Source organism: Bos taurus, chromosome X (assembly GCF_002263795.3).
Source record: "Bos taurus isolate L1 Dominette 01449 registration number 42190680 breed Hereford chromosome X, ARS-UCD2.0, whole genome shotgun sequence".
NCBI lineage: Eukaryota > Metazoa > Chordata > Mammalia > Artiodactyla > Bovidae > Bos > Bos taurus.
This window is the reverse complement of record NC_037357.1, coordinates 32,185,530-32,200,338: the sequence shown is the minus strand read 5'-3', so window position 1 is coordinate 32,200,338 and position 14,809 is coordinate 32,185,530. Positions and strand designations below refer to the sequence as shown.

Sequence of the window (14,809 nt, the reverse complement as noted above, 5' to 3'; positions counted from 1 at the left end):
TCTGGACATGGTCCTCAGACCTCTGCCTTTGCCTCCTGGTTCCTGGATCCCCTGTGAGAGAAATGGAGGGGCACCTCAGGGGTATCCTGTGGCACAGCCCTGAGCCTTCTGGGATGGTACGAGGAGTGGACTCTGTGAGGTCCCCCCAGTTGTGTGGTGGGAGGTCCCCTCAGGGTTCCCTTGTAGTGTTCACCTTTATCCTGGCACGACCTGGTCCCACCCCTCTGGGAGCCTGCATGGAAACTCAGAACAAGACCAGAGTCTGAACAGAAAGCACTAAGGGTCTCCACATGTGGCCACACTGCCCACGGCCTCCTGCGGGTCCTCAGTTCCTCCTCACGTCCTGCCTGGCCTCCCAGCACTGAGCACAGGGGCAGGGGTCTGCTCGGTCCTCCCTGAGGGTCCTCACCTAAACTCCTTCAAAGCCTAAGAATCTCCCCTCCAATCCGCCCCTTATGCCAAGTCTTCAATGTCTCTGAGACCCCGAGCTCATGCCCCCACGAGAGTCGCCCCCGACTGACAGCAGGTGCCGGGACCTGTGGGATTCCCTGTGTCCTCCCTCAAGGTCCTCATCTTGAGCCCTGGCAGGTCGGGGGATGCCCCTTGTGTTGACCGGAGGCAGGGTCCTCACACCAAGGCCATCACTTCACTGGGATCCCTCAGGGGGAGTCTGCAGACACGACATCAGGGCTCCATGCCCAGGGCTTCCCAAGCTGAGATGATGCCCCGGAATTCCTCAACCCTCCTCCTGCTCTTCACTTTGACTCTCAGCAGGTCTGAGCACCACCCTCTGTCCCTGACCTTGCTCCCCTTAGAACCAGGCCCTCCCCAGCCAGGACCCCGAGAGGCAAGCAGGAGTAGGGGGCTCACTCCCACAACCCTTCCAGGGTCTCCCAGGGCTGACAGCAATGATGACCTGGATTGTCGTGGGGTCCCAGAGCCCCCATCAGGGTTCTAGCTGACTCCTAGCACAGCTGGGTTCCTTCACTCTGCTGACCTGAACCCGGGCACCTGACCCAGGCCCTCACTTCACTCCCATCAGGATCAGTGACATTACATCTGGATGCCAGGCCCTATGGTCCCCCAGGGCTATCAGGAGGGCCACACATGCATCCCCTGGGGACCCTCAGCCTCCTCTAGTCCTCATCTCAAGTCTCCACAAGACGTGGGCCCCTCCCTCTGCCCACCTGAGACTGCGCCCCAAAGACCAAGCCTCTGACTCCCTGAGTTCACTGAGGAAGTGAGGGGGTATGGGGTCTCAGCCTGACAGCCCAAACTGGGACCCACAGGAGTCTCAGTCAGGGTGGAGTTGTATTCTATAGGATCCTCTGTTCCAGGGTGACTGGACCCCTCGTCCTCTCTCAGGAGGGGGCCTCTTTAAGCCTTGAGAGAAGGCTGGTGTCCTAGCTCAGATGCTGGATGGGGGCTACTCAGCCCATGACCATGGGGGAGCTGAGGGAGCCACTCGCCTTCCCATGGGGGCCCCTCAGTGTCACCAGACTTCAGAAACTTTTGTATAAATGATGTTGTTTTAGTTGAAGAGGGTGAGCAGCGGCAGGTGAGTTAGCAAGAACTCAGCAGCCTGTAGATGGCCTTGGCTGCTCACAGTAACTTCACATGCCTCCTCTCTGGGGTATCCCCAGGGTCATTTCCTGGTGGCTCTCTTCCACTGGTCTGCATGGATGCCCCCTCCCATGGGCCCTTCATGGGCAGAGTTGGCAGAGGGGCTTTCGGGGTTCAAGAACTCGTGAGTTGTGGGTTCTAAGTCCCCACTGGTCAGGCAAATTTAGACTCTTCCCACAGAAAGGAGAGACATTCAGGGGTAGGGTGGGTGGCTGACCTGCCCTGCCCCTGGGGCCCCTGAAGGCCAAGGGCTCAGCCTCACTGCAGTTCAGCCCAGCCCCCATGATGGCCTGGCCACCCCCAGCACCCCCCCAAAACCCCCCATAGGACTGCTTAGAGGCCAGAGCTGCTGCCTGAGCGAGGCTTGGGCATCCCCAGGTTTGCTGAGGGTGGGGTCATGCAGAGCTCGTTACCTGGGGGGCTTTCATGGGGCCTTGGAAGGTCCCCTGGCCAGGACCTTAGACCCTGGAGATGGGGACCATCCTTCTCTTTCCAGAGGCTCAGCAGATGGCTGAACACCTTGCTGCCCAGTCACAGGCCTTGCTTGTGTGGTTGGGCGTGGACAAGACCCAGGCTGTGGTGTCTCATCAGCCTCCCCTGCCAATTTGTAGCTCAATCCAATCTAGTGCCTTTCCTCATGACAGTGCCCACGGAATCCCAGGTGGTTCCTCCTGCAGAGAGCTGGCACTCCAGAGCACTGCCAGCTTTGCTCACCTTGTTTCCATCATCCAGAAATCAGCTTCTTTCAGCCTCCCTACCTCATCTGTTTGGCCATGGCACCTCCCTTTGTGAAGGGACAGAGCATGGGAGCCCAGGGGCCACTGAGGACCTAAAATGAGCACTGGGCTGAGGGAGGCTTGGGCAGAGCTGGTGGGAAATGTGTTGGCCATGGATCACTGGCTCCTCAGGATCTGCCCGGTTGAGCCTCCAGGGTCACCCTTATCTAGTTGGAGCACTTGTGAGGCAGGACCCGTCTCTGAGACACCCTGTCTGGTTGAATTGTATTTCCACTCTCCTAGACACTGTTGCCTGTGTGGTCCTGGGGAGAGAACTAATTCTGTGCCTCTGGAGCCACCTGGCCTCTCTTCTGGTGACCCAGGCATGCGTGGGGCTCAAGACAGTTTCACTGTCCAGGGCCAGCCCATCAAGGCCATGCTCCCTCCCTACACTCCTGTGTGACCTTAGGCTGCCGCCTCTGCCTGGCCCAGGAGGACGCGTGCTTAGCCACTTTACTCCACAGACATCAGTCAAAATCTACTGAGGACTGAGCATTGTACCACATGGGTCTCTTTTGATGTCAGGCAGCCTTGACTTTGTCAATAAAAGGTGCCTTTTGTGACAAGCAGATGACTTGAGATTGCAATCTGAACAGTTTCACTTTCTCTATAGGTTTACAGGTAAGCATGTGCAACACATACTGAGGTTTCTGGGAATGTGGTTTTTAAATAGCAGCATCTGCGTGTGATTCCAGGTTAAGAGGCATATGGAAGTCAAGGCAAAAAGACAAATGAAAACTTCTCAAAAGGTAAGGTGTTCCCCAGGCAGCGAACCTTCATAAGGGGCTGTGTTTTGTCTCGAAAGTGAGCAGCCTGGTCGGGCATCACAGCAGCTCGGTGCTGGGGCTGACAGAGCCCTGGCCTTCACCACCCCAAGTCCTTTCTCAGGGGCCTCCTGTGCCTGCACCAGACTTCCAACAAGGGAGACCTGGCCTTCCAGTTCCAGTGGACTGGTGTGTGCGCTCTCCCCTCTCCTGACCTCGAAGCTCTTGTCTCTGCAGTGCAACCCTGGAGGGCTATTTGCTATGATCCTCGGGACAAACTCTTTTAAGAGAAAGCACGTTATAAACTGGACACCCCAGCGAGCAGAGGGTGCTGAGGTGTGACACCCTCAGAGTGCTCAGCTGAAAAAGGAAAAGAAAGAGAAACAAGAAAATGTCACCAGATGCAGGCCCTGCCATGAAGCCAAACCTCAGGCCTGGTGTCCAGACACCAGCAAGCCCCCAGACTGAACACCCGCAGGCCTCGGGCAGGGACCACGGGCTCCAGCCCTGTGCGTCTCAGGAAAGGAAGGGCTCTTTTGGGGCCCCGGACAAAGGGAGGCGTAATTTCTCCTCATTTGTCAAGTGAGGAGCCTGCTGGACAGTGTCTCTGTGCCCATTGGGCCACTCTGCCAGGCTCTTGTCCAGCCTTTGAGAGGTCTTTTCAATGAGCGGGTACAGGGTGTCTGCGAGACTTACCCAGCTGTGTATGAGGTGCCCGCATTGTGCCGGGGGTGGGTGGCCATCTGTCTTGTCTTCACAAGCGAGCAGCTGCCTGAGGGGACTCAAATGCTCAGCCAGGCCCAGGATGGAGGTGCTGCAGATGTGTGCTGGATGGGAAATACCTCATGTTTTCAGCCTCTTTATTGCCCTGTAGTGTTCTGACCACAGGGCCACCTCTATCTGTCTGAATAGGATGCATGTTTGGGGTCCTTTGGGGGTGCACCTGAAGGGGGTTGGGGATTATGGGAAAGAATGGCTGGAGATTATGGGAAAGAGGGGCTGCCTGAGAAGTAGTAGAAGGGGTTCTGGGCCTGAGCAGTCAAGGTCAGGTTGGGGTCTGGCCTGGCAGCCATGACTGGCATCCACATGGTGCACAGAGGCACCAGTGTGGCCACTGGGAGCTGCCCAGAGGGTAGGCTGAAGATCTGGGTAGGCACAGTGGTGGGGCCCACCACCAGCATGGGAGGAACCATCTGATCAGGAGGCCAGGTGAAGCAGAGCCTTGGGCCCTCGATGGGCAGGGCCACCACCTCAGGACAGGGATTAGAGAGACTGGAGCCTCTGTGCCCTTGGGCTGCCAGGTGTCAGGACCCATCGAGTTGGGTGGGACCACTTTCTCTGGACCAGCAGCAAAGGAGCATAGGTCCTGGCCAGGGCGGTGATAGGGGCGAGTTCCAGGTGGCTGTGGTCCCCTGGGCACCCTCAGGGCAGGGTGACAGGCCAGCCTGTGGCTGTGTGGTTCTGGGTGCAGGAAGGACACCCAGGGCTGCTGGCCTGCCCTTCACCTGCCGAGATGCAGACTTAACGCCCACTCTCCTCTTAATCTTCCCCAGGAGGTGTGGGCTCTCTCTCTTAAACAGGGGACTGCAGCAGAACTGTAACTTGGCTTCACTGAGAGAGAGAGAGAGAGAATAGCAAAGTCTGAGTCTCAAAAGGCTTACTGAAACCAGCACCCTCCTGGCTAGGCCCCTGGGTGCCCTCACCCAGTCATCTTCAGGCCACTTTGGAGAATGCAGGACCCTGTCCCACAGGAGGCAGTGCCCCAGCTTGCCCATCCTCGGGACTCACTAACTCACCATGGTCTCTCGCCCTTGGAAAATGACAGAGTGGCCCAAGAGTATCCGCACAAGGCCCAGAGAGGGGACTTGGCATTTGCAGTGGGCAGACTGCAGAAGCTTCTCTGCTTTCTGTGCAGGTGTCGACCCCTGACCTGCACTTCCTTGGCTGACCAGGACACTTCCCAGGAAAGGACCTGTGCTTCCCTGCACTAAACTTCTGCTCCACAGCTATGGGAGTCATGTGCTTAGTCAGTCATGTCTGACTCTTTGCGACCCCATGGATAATAGTCTGCCAGGCTCCTCTGTCCATGAGGATTCTCCTGGCAAGAATACTGGAGTGGGTTGCCATGCCCCCCTCCAGGAGACCTTCCCAACACAGGAATCAACCCCAGGTCTCCCATATTGCACGTGGATTCTTTCTGGTCTGAGCCACGAGGGAGTCATGGGAGCACAGAAGGAGGACAGGCTGCTGTCCTCTGGGCTCTGCAACCTGCCATGTCCACACCAGGTAGGCCTTGCTCTGCATATCATGGTCCCAGGCATGCAGGAGGGGGCGGTCTCCCTGGGCCTTCATGCACAGTGTGGCTCCCTTTCCTATGACCGCCATCCACGGGACCTCTGTCCCACTCTGTGTCCAGGCCATGAGAGCTGCCATTCTGCTCTGGGGCCTGATGCTCTAGCATCAAAGAGGCGGCCATGCAGGACAGCCCACATTGGTGGCCCACCCCACTAATGCCCCTCACCCCAACTCTGGTCCTGGGGTTGAGGATCTTCCCGAGATTTCCAGAATCAGAAATGCCTCTGACCTTGAGGAGTCAGCCAGCTGGGGCCCAGGAGCCTGGCCCAGTGGGTGAGAGAGAGGGCTTGTGTGAGGAGATGCCAAGGTGGGCACTGCTGCCCTGCTGATCCCCAGCTGATGCCCAGCTGCCTGCCTCACCCACTCTGAGCCTCTGCTTCCCCACACAGGTAATCCTAGGGGCACCTGCCTCATGGGAAGACTCGGGGGAGGTACAGGAGGTGGCAAGGTTCCTGACGCGTAAGTCTGCCATGTGGTTATGGGGAAGCGTGCTGTGTCTCACAGCAAGTCTGCATCTAAGGTGCATAAGCACTGATCTCCCGGTGGACATTGGCTCCATGCTGGAAGCCTCCTGTCACAAGTGAGGGGTGGGCTTCTTTGTTGATTCTTGCAAACTGGGGGCTGAAACACCATCTGAATTAAATGTTTATAGACACAGCTCAGGTGAGCTAGATAGCATTGCCCGGTGTCCCCATAGCCAGAAGCCCTACTCAGTGCCCTCCCATGTGACCCAGGGATGCCTCAGACCCCTGAAAAGGTGAGTTCCATTTTAGACTCCCTGGGACTCAGCAAACACTCTTGGCTGCCTCCTCAGCTGTCAGGATTGTGGCAGGGCACTCCCTGCCAATGGCTGAATCCCCTGCCACCCCCCTCCTCGCCTTCCTCTCTGTGTGTTCTGGTTGCCCTTGCATACTCCTGTGAGATGCTCACCTACCCCTGCTCCCTTTGGCCGTCCATGGCAGCTTGAGGTTCCCTTTTGTTCTGGCCGAGATAACTCCCAGCATCCTGATCCAGAAAACTACCAGAGTTCATCAATGAATTCAGTGAAGCTGCAGTATAAAAAATTGATATATAAAAATCTATTTGCATTTATGTACACTAACAGCAACCAGAAGAAAGAGAACTTCAGGATATTATCCCATTTGCCATTAAATAATTCCATTTAATTGCATCAAAAAGAATAAACTACCTAGAAATAAACCTACTGAAGGAGGCAAAAGACCTGTACTTGGAAAGCTGCAAGATATTGACGAGAGTAATTGAAGACAGCACAACAAGATGGAAAACTATACCCTGTTCTTGGACTGCAGGAATCAATTTTGTAAGTGACTATACTACTCAAGGCCATCTACAGATTAAATGTAATCTCTATCAGATTACCAATGGCATTCTTTCACAGAACTAGAAATTTGTATGGACACAATAGACCCCAAATAGCCAAAACCATCTTGGGGAAAAAAAAACAAAGCTGGAGAGACTTCCCTGGTGGTCCAGTGGCTAAGACTCCATGCTCTCAGTGTAGGGGCACCCGGTTTGGTCCCTGATCAGAGAACTAGATCCCACATGCAGCAACTAAGGGTTACCATGCTGCAACTGAGATTCACATGCCACAACTTAGAGTTCATATGCTACAGCTGAAGACCCTGCATGCTGTATCTAAAGAGATCCCATGTGTTGAAACTGAGGATTCTGAATGCCACACCTGAGGATCCCACATGCCTCAATGAATATCAAAGATCCCATGTGCTGGAACAAAGACCAGACACTGTCCATAAAGGAAAAAGAGAAAAAGAATGGAGCTGGAGGAATCAAGCTTCTTGACCTTAGACTATACTACAAAGCTATAGTAATCAAAACAGTATGGTACTGGCACAAAAACAGACCTACAGATCAAGGAAATAGGATAGAAATCATAGAAACATGCTTATGAACCTATGGCCAATTAATCTACAACAAACAGGCAAGAATACAGTATGCAGTGGAGAAAAGAGAGTCTCTCCAGTAAGCAGTTTGGGAAAACTGGATAGCTGCATGTAAAAGAATGAAATTAGAACATTATCTAACAGTATATACAAAAACAAACTCAAAATGGATTTAAGACCTACACATAAGGTTGAATATGTAAAACTTCTGGATGAAAGCACGGGGAGAACACTCTTTAACATAAATCACAACAGCATTATTTTTGGATCTATCTCTTAAAATCGAGGAAATAAAAGCAAAAATAAACAAATGGTCTTCCCAGGTGGCACTACTGGTAAAGAATTTTCCTGCTAATGCAGAAGACATAAGAGATGAAGGTTCAACCCCTGGGTCAGGAAGATACCCTGGAGAAGGGCACAGCAACCCCCTCCAGTATTCTTGCCCAGAGAATTCCATGAAACTTGGCGGGCTACATTTCATTGGGTTGCAAAAAGTCAGACATGACTGAAGCGACTTAGCATAGCACAGGGACCTAATTAAACCTAAAAGCTCTTGCACAGCAAAAGAAACCACTGAAAAATGGAAAGAAACTACTGAATAAGAGAAAATATTTCAAATGACTGATTTGGGGTTAATATCCAACATATATAAATAGCTCAAAAACACAATGTCAGAAAAGCAAATCACTTTAAAAATGGGGAGAAAAACTGAATAGAAACTTTTCCAAAGTAGATATACAGATGGCTAACAGGCACATGAAAAGATGCTCAACATCACTAACCCATCAAGGAAATGCAAATCAAAATCACAATGAGATGTCACCTCATACCTATGATAATGGCTATCATCAAAAAGAGCACAAATAACAAATGGTAGCAAGGATGTGGCAAAAAGGGAATCTTTGTGCACTGTTGGTGGGAATGTAAATTGGTGCAGTCACTGTGGAAAATAGTAGGGACGTTTCTCAGAAAACTGAAATTGAGCTATGTGACCCAGCAATTCCATTCCTGGGTATATGTCTGATAAAAACAAAAACACTAGTTAGAAAAGGTACATGCACCCCAATGTTCATGGTAGAATTATTTACAATTGTCAAGATATGGAAGCAATCTAAGTGTCCATCAATGAATGAATGGATAAATAAGGTGTGGCACACACACATACAGACATATGTATACATAATGGAATACTACACAGCCATAAAAATGAATGACATTTTGCCATTTGCAGCAACATGGATGGACTTGGAGGGCAATAAGCTAAGTTGAATGAGTCATACAGAGAAAGACAAATACTGTATGATCTCACTTAGATGTTGAATTTAAAAAATAAAACAGACTAATAACCTCAGATATGCAGATGACAGCACCCTTATGGCAGAAAACAAACAAGAACTAAAGAGCCTCTTGATGGAGGTAAAAGAGGAGTATGAAAAAGCTGGCTTAAAATTCAAGATTCAAAAAATTAAGATCATGGCATCTGGTCTCATCACTTCATGGCAAATAGATGTGGAAACAATCGAAACAGTGACAGACTTTATTTTCTTGGGCTCCAAAATCACTGCAGATGGTGACTGCAGCCATGAAATTAAAAGACGCTTGCTCCTTGGAAGAAAAACTATGACCAACCTAGACAGCATATTAAAAAGCAGAGACATTGCTTTGCTGACAAAGGTCCGACTAGTCAAAGCTATGGTTTTTCAAGTAGTCATGTATGGATGTGAGAGTTGGACTGTAAAGAAGGCTGAGCACTGAAGAACTGATGCTTTAGAACTGTGGTGTTGGAGAAGATGTGGTGTTGGAGAAGAGTCCCTTGGACTGCAAGGAAATTCAACTAGTCCATCCTAAAGGAAATCAGTCCTGAATATTTATTGGAAGGACTGATGCTAAAGCTGAAACTCCAATACGTTGGCTGCTGCTGCTGCTGCTGCTAAGTCGCTTCAGTCGTGTCCGACTCTGTGCGACCCCATAGACGGCAGCCCACCAGGCTCCCCCATCCCTGGGATTCTCCAGGCAAGAACACTAGAATGGGTTGCCATTTCCTTCTCCAATGCATGAAAGTGAAAAGTGAAAGTGAAGTCGCTCAGTCGTGTCGGACTCTTAGTGACCCCGTGGACTGCAGCCTACCAGGCTCCTCCATCCATGGGATTTTCCAGGCAATAGTACTGGAGTGGGGTGCCACTGCCTTCTCTGAATACGTTGGCTACTGATGCAAAGAACTGACTCATTCAAAAAGACCCTGATGTTGGGAAAGATTGAAGGCAGGAGAAGGGGAGGACAAAAGGTGAGATGGTTGGATGGCATCACCAACTCAATAGGCATGAGTTTGAGCAAGTTCTGGGAGATGGTGAAGGACTGGAAAGCCTGCCATTCTGCAGTCCATGGGGTCACAAAGAGTCGGACAGGACTGAGCAACTGAACAACAACTGAATATTAACAGATAAGTAGCTGACTCAGACACAGAGAACAAACTAATGGTTACCAGTTGGGAAAGGGAAGGCGGAAGGGGCAAGATAGGAATAGGGGAACAAGAGGTACAAATGATTATGTATAAAATAAGCCCCAAGGATATATTGCAAAACATGGGGAATATATCCCATATTTTGTAATAGCTATAAATGGAATATAACCTTTAAAGTTGTAAATCACTATATTGTACGTCTGTAACATATAGTTCTGTATAGCCACTATACTTCAATTAAAAAAATGAGTTTTCTCAATTGGTTCTGTGGTTTCTAGAATTAGCTCTGTAATCTGATTAGGGTTAAAGGTGCTAATGACTCTGTAGTAAAGACAGCATTGATAGTCTATGGCAATACATATATGCAAAATATCTGCTTTGGATATGCCTGATGAACCACTTAAAAGAAGTTCTGGGTGCAAGGTGTTCTGTGACTGTGTATATGATACTTTTGAACATTTTTATAACACCAATAGGTATAATGAGCTTTCTGGTAGCTCCCAATGTAGTTGGAAAGAGTGGTTAAAGAAAAGGAGTAGCTCAGTTTACAGTTAAAGACGTAAAAGATTCTATGTGTATCCATAAGGAGACACTTATCTCCTGTAGATACAGGGTTAAGATTGCTAAGGATCATATGCAAATGCACATCCTGCAACTGGTTGAATTAGACTAGAAGTTAAATTCTGCCACTAAGGTGTTTCCTTTTAAGATGAGGGCACTGACTTGGAAAGAATGGGATTCTGTACACTGTGATAGAGCTGTGTGGGAAGACCCTGATGAAGCTGGGGACACTGAGCCCATCAAGTCTGGTGAGTTATCCTTGCCAGGAGAAGTATCCTCCCCACTTTCAGTTAGAAGCAGCCTCTTGACCCCCAGTGGGATCAGCCTCCCCACATAATGCTAGATCAGGCCAAAATGATTCACTAAGCATACATTCTGCATTTAGTATTGCAACTCAGGGAGTGATAAAGGGCTTTTATTAGTTTGGTAGGCTGAACTATGGACCAAAAGTTGGCCCACAGTGAGTGAGCTGGAAATGTCAGCCCTGCCTTGGTTTAATACAGAGGAAGGCATTCAGAGGTTTACAGAGATTTGACCATTAGTGTGGATTTGTCATTTAAGACCTACTCATTCATACTGGGAGAATCCTGAAGACATACATTTCCCAAGACTGTGAGGGGAGCCCTAGCACCCTTGAAGTACTCTGTGATTGCTCTTCTCTGCAGGCCAGAACTCACAGTAGGAACTGCAGTCACTGAACTGGGAAACCTAAATACAGTGGAGTATTTAGATCCCCAGATGGCAGGAGCCAAGTGGGAGCACACAACCACCAAGGGCCAGGTGGGCCTGGTTACAGTAATGGAGAGAAGAGTCAAAGCACAATCACAACAGGCTGACTTGGGCAGCTCTATGGGTTTATCTAGTTGCTCATGATCTTCCTAGAAGTAAAAGAGTTAGGAAGCCCAATACGTTCTTACTTGGTCTGTATAAGCAGAGATGTCACAGGTCAAATGATCAAAAGTCTACTCTGAATCACAAAAACAGAGAGTCGCAGCCCTTTGATCAATTTCCAGACTTGAGCCATTAAAACTCTCAGAAGAAAATGCAGAGGTACATTTTTATGATGTTGGATTTCAGCAATGGATTCGTAGATGTGACACCAAATGCATGAAAAGCAAAATGAAAAAAGACAATGTAGGTGAACCTCAAAAACATCATCCTAGGTGAAGGAAGCCAGCCACCAAAGACCACATATTATGATTCCATTTATATGAAATATCCAGAATAGGGAAATCTACAGATAAGGAAAGAGAATTAATGGTTACCTAAGGCTGGAGGCTTCCCACATGGCACAGTGGAAGACACGGGTTCGATTCCTGGCTTGGGAAGATCCCCTGGAGAAGGATATGGCTACCCACTCCAGTATTCTTGCCTGGGAAATCCTGTGGACAGGAGGGCCTGGCAGGCTGCAGCCCACGGGGTTGCAAAGAGTCAGACATGACTGAGTGACTGAACACACACACACACAAGGCTGGGGTGGGCCAGGGGGAGGTGGTGGTGGATACAGTGTCTGTGAATGTTCATCCACTTGGGTTCTTACTGGTGTGCTAGATATTTTCTAAAACGGATTGTGGTTATGCTTGTCTGACTCTCCAAACACATTAACAATGACTGCATTTTACACTTTAAATGGACAAATTTTGTGCTATATGAATTTGTATCAATAGACATATTTCAAAGAATATTTTAGAAGAAGTAGAATATTTAAATAAAACTTAAAAGACAGGATTTCGGGGACGTCTCTGGTTGTTCAATGGTTAGGAATCTGCCTGCCACAGTGGGGAACACGGGTTTGATCTCTGGTCTTGGAAGATTTAACGTGCCATGGAGCAACTACTGAAGCCCATGAACCCTAGAGCCCGTGCTCTGAAACAAGAGAGTACTCTCCACTAGCTGCCACTAGAGAAAGCCTGTGTGCAGCAACAAAGACTGAGCATGGCCACAAATAAAAGAAATAAATTTTTTTAAAAGTAAGAATTTTGAATTATTATATAAAAATTCTTTCCACAAAGAAAAGCCCAAGTTCAGATGGCTTTAATTTTGAATTCTACCAAACAGTAAAAGAATGAACACTGATCCTCACACTGTACCAAAATGTTAAAGAGAAGGGAAACACTTTACACAGCCAGTATTATATGCCAAACTGAATAAAGTCATCACAAGGAAAGACAACAATAGACCATGACAAATGTACAAAATGCTCAACAATATGCTATTAAACTGGATCCTGCACCACAGAAGAGGGATGATACACCGTAGTCAAGTTGGGTTTATCCCAGATATGCAGCTGTTTTAACATGTGAAAGTCAATTAATGTCATGTATAATATTAATAGAAGAAAGGACAAAAACCACAGGATTACCTGAATATATATAGGAAAAGCATTCAGTGAAATTCAACAGCCTTTTTAAATAAAAACTATGGGCTTCCCTGGTGGCTCAGAGGTTAAAGCGTCTGCCTACAATGCTGGAGACCTGGGTTCAATCCCTGGGTTGGGAAGATCCCCTGGAGAAGGAAATGGCAACCTACTCCAGTATTCTTGCCTGGAGAATCCCATGGACAGAGGAGCCTGGTAGGCTACAGTCCACAGGGTCACAAAGAGTCAGACATGACTCAGTGACTTCACTCACTCACTCATTCATTCAATGAGCTAATAATAGAAGCATAATTCCTCAACCTGATTAGGGTATATATAAAGAAAAACTTACAGCAAACACCAAACTGAACACTAAGATGCATTCAATGATATACTGAAAATGAGTGAAGAGTAAAATCTTTGGTATGTAAAATATATGTCAATACAATTGGTAGATCAGTTGTTCATGTTGGTCTCATGGGTGCTATTTCTGACTGGTAGAGAGAAAGAGCGCCTACCAGGAACTTATGGCTTGCCTCTCTGGAGAGTAACTGAACTTGGTAGCTTCCATCACCATGGCCCTTTCTCTTCCCTTCACCCTTTCCCACCCACTGCCTGTTACCCACAGGTACCATCTTGGCTGGGCACTGTGTGACCCTGGGAAAGGAGAGCAGAGAAAAGCAGAGGGAGTCATATGTGGGGGAACGGGGCTGGGAGACATGTCAGTATGAGAGAAAGGATGCTTTTAGAAAATCCGCAACGGTTGCCAGCCATTTAAAATTCGGAGAGGCAACATCGAACTCTGGATTTACAGCTCAATTTAAAAAAGAGAGGAAGCACTAACAACACTTGGCCCCTGTGCTGGGCTGGTGTTTCTCCTGCATCTGGGCAGCTTCATTCATTTTTAATAGCCACCGAGACCCCACCAGCATCTGCATTTGTGTATTCCTTTTGTCTTGCCCTGTGCCACAAACTTCTGTTCTGGCCACAGAATGACCCTATTGGGACTTCTCACATAGGACTGCACTTCACACTTCTGGGTTAGCGGTGCATGTAGTGAGCTTCTCCTCTCTCTCCTGTTAGCTCTTCCATGAAGCCTCCTCCCGTTCCGCCATTCATACCTGATTTCACTCTTCAGTCTCTCTTCTGAACCTTGCTCAGATCTGAGTAGGCAAACCCCACACCTGCCTCTGCCCTAGGCATCTGCATGCTGTTCTAGGGCCTCCACTAGACTCTCATCCTGGTTTCTGTCTTACTGATTGCTGCCTTGACTACCTTACCCCCTAGATACCAATACACAGTAGGTGCCTAATATTTTACAGACTGGATGGTCTTGCTGGCCTGGCCTATGCTGAGGAAGGAAAGTTGCTATCAATGTAGGAAAAGATTCAGCACAGAAATCATGGTACATTAACTCAGAGCAGTGACAAGTTAAAGAATTTAGCAGCAAAGACCATGGGGAAACACTCCTTAATTGAACTGACCTAAGTCTGTTCAGAGATATTCCCATTCAGAGATATTTCACAACGTGGCTCAGTGGTAAGCAATCTGCCTGCAATGCAGGAGATGAGGGTTCAATCCGTGGGTCAGGAAGAACCTCTGGAGGAGAAAATTACAACCCTCTCTAGTATTCTTGCCTGGGAAATCCCATGGACAGAAGAGCCTGGCCGGCTGTGGTCCATGGGGTCACAAAGAGTAGGACACAACTGAGAGACTGAACATGCAGGATCTCACTCAAACTGCAAGTGGCCTCATTCCTTCCAACAGCAATGCTCTCCTGACAGTGGCTGGTAAATGGCGTGTTGGCAGCTAGGGGAGTGAAAGGTGATCTGGCCTGTGCAGCCAGTGCTTGCAAATCTGACAATCACGTTTTCTGACAACCTCATGGGCGAAGCGCTACTTCTTCCTCCCACTAGAACAGGCTAGACTTCAGGGGTGACATACAAAGCACAGAAATCAGTATTTATTGCCTGTCTCCACCTGAGACATTA

At 48.9% G+C, this 14,809-nt stretch overlaps 1 protein-coding gene across 1 annotated transcript in view; it reads left to right on the top strand.

Moving 5' to 3' along the window:
- The window catches only part of LOC100848185 (protein EOLA1), a 43,334-nt gene that overhangs the window by 9,061 nt on the left and 19,464 nt on the right, over nt 1-14,809 (top strand).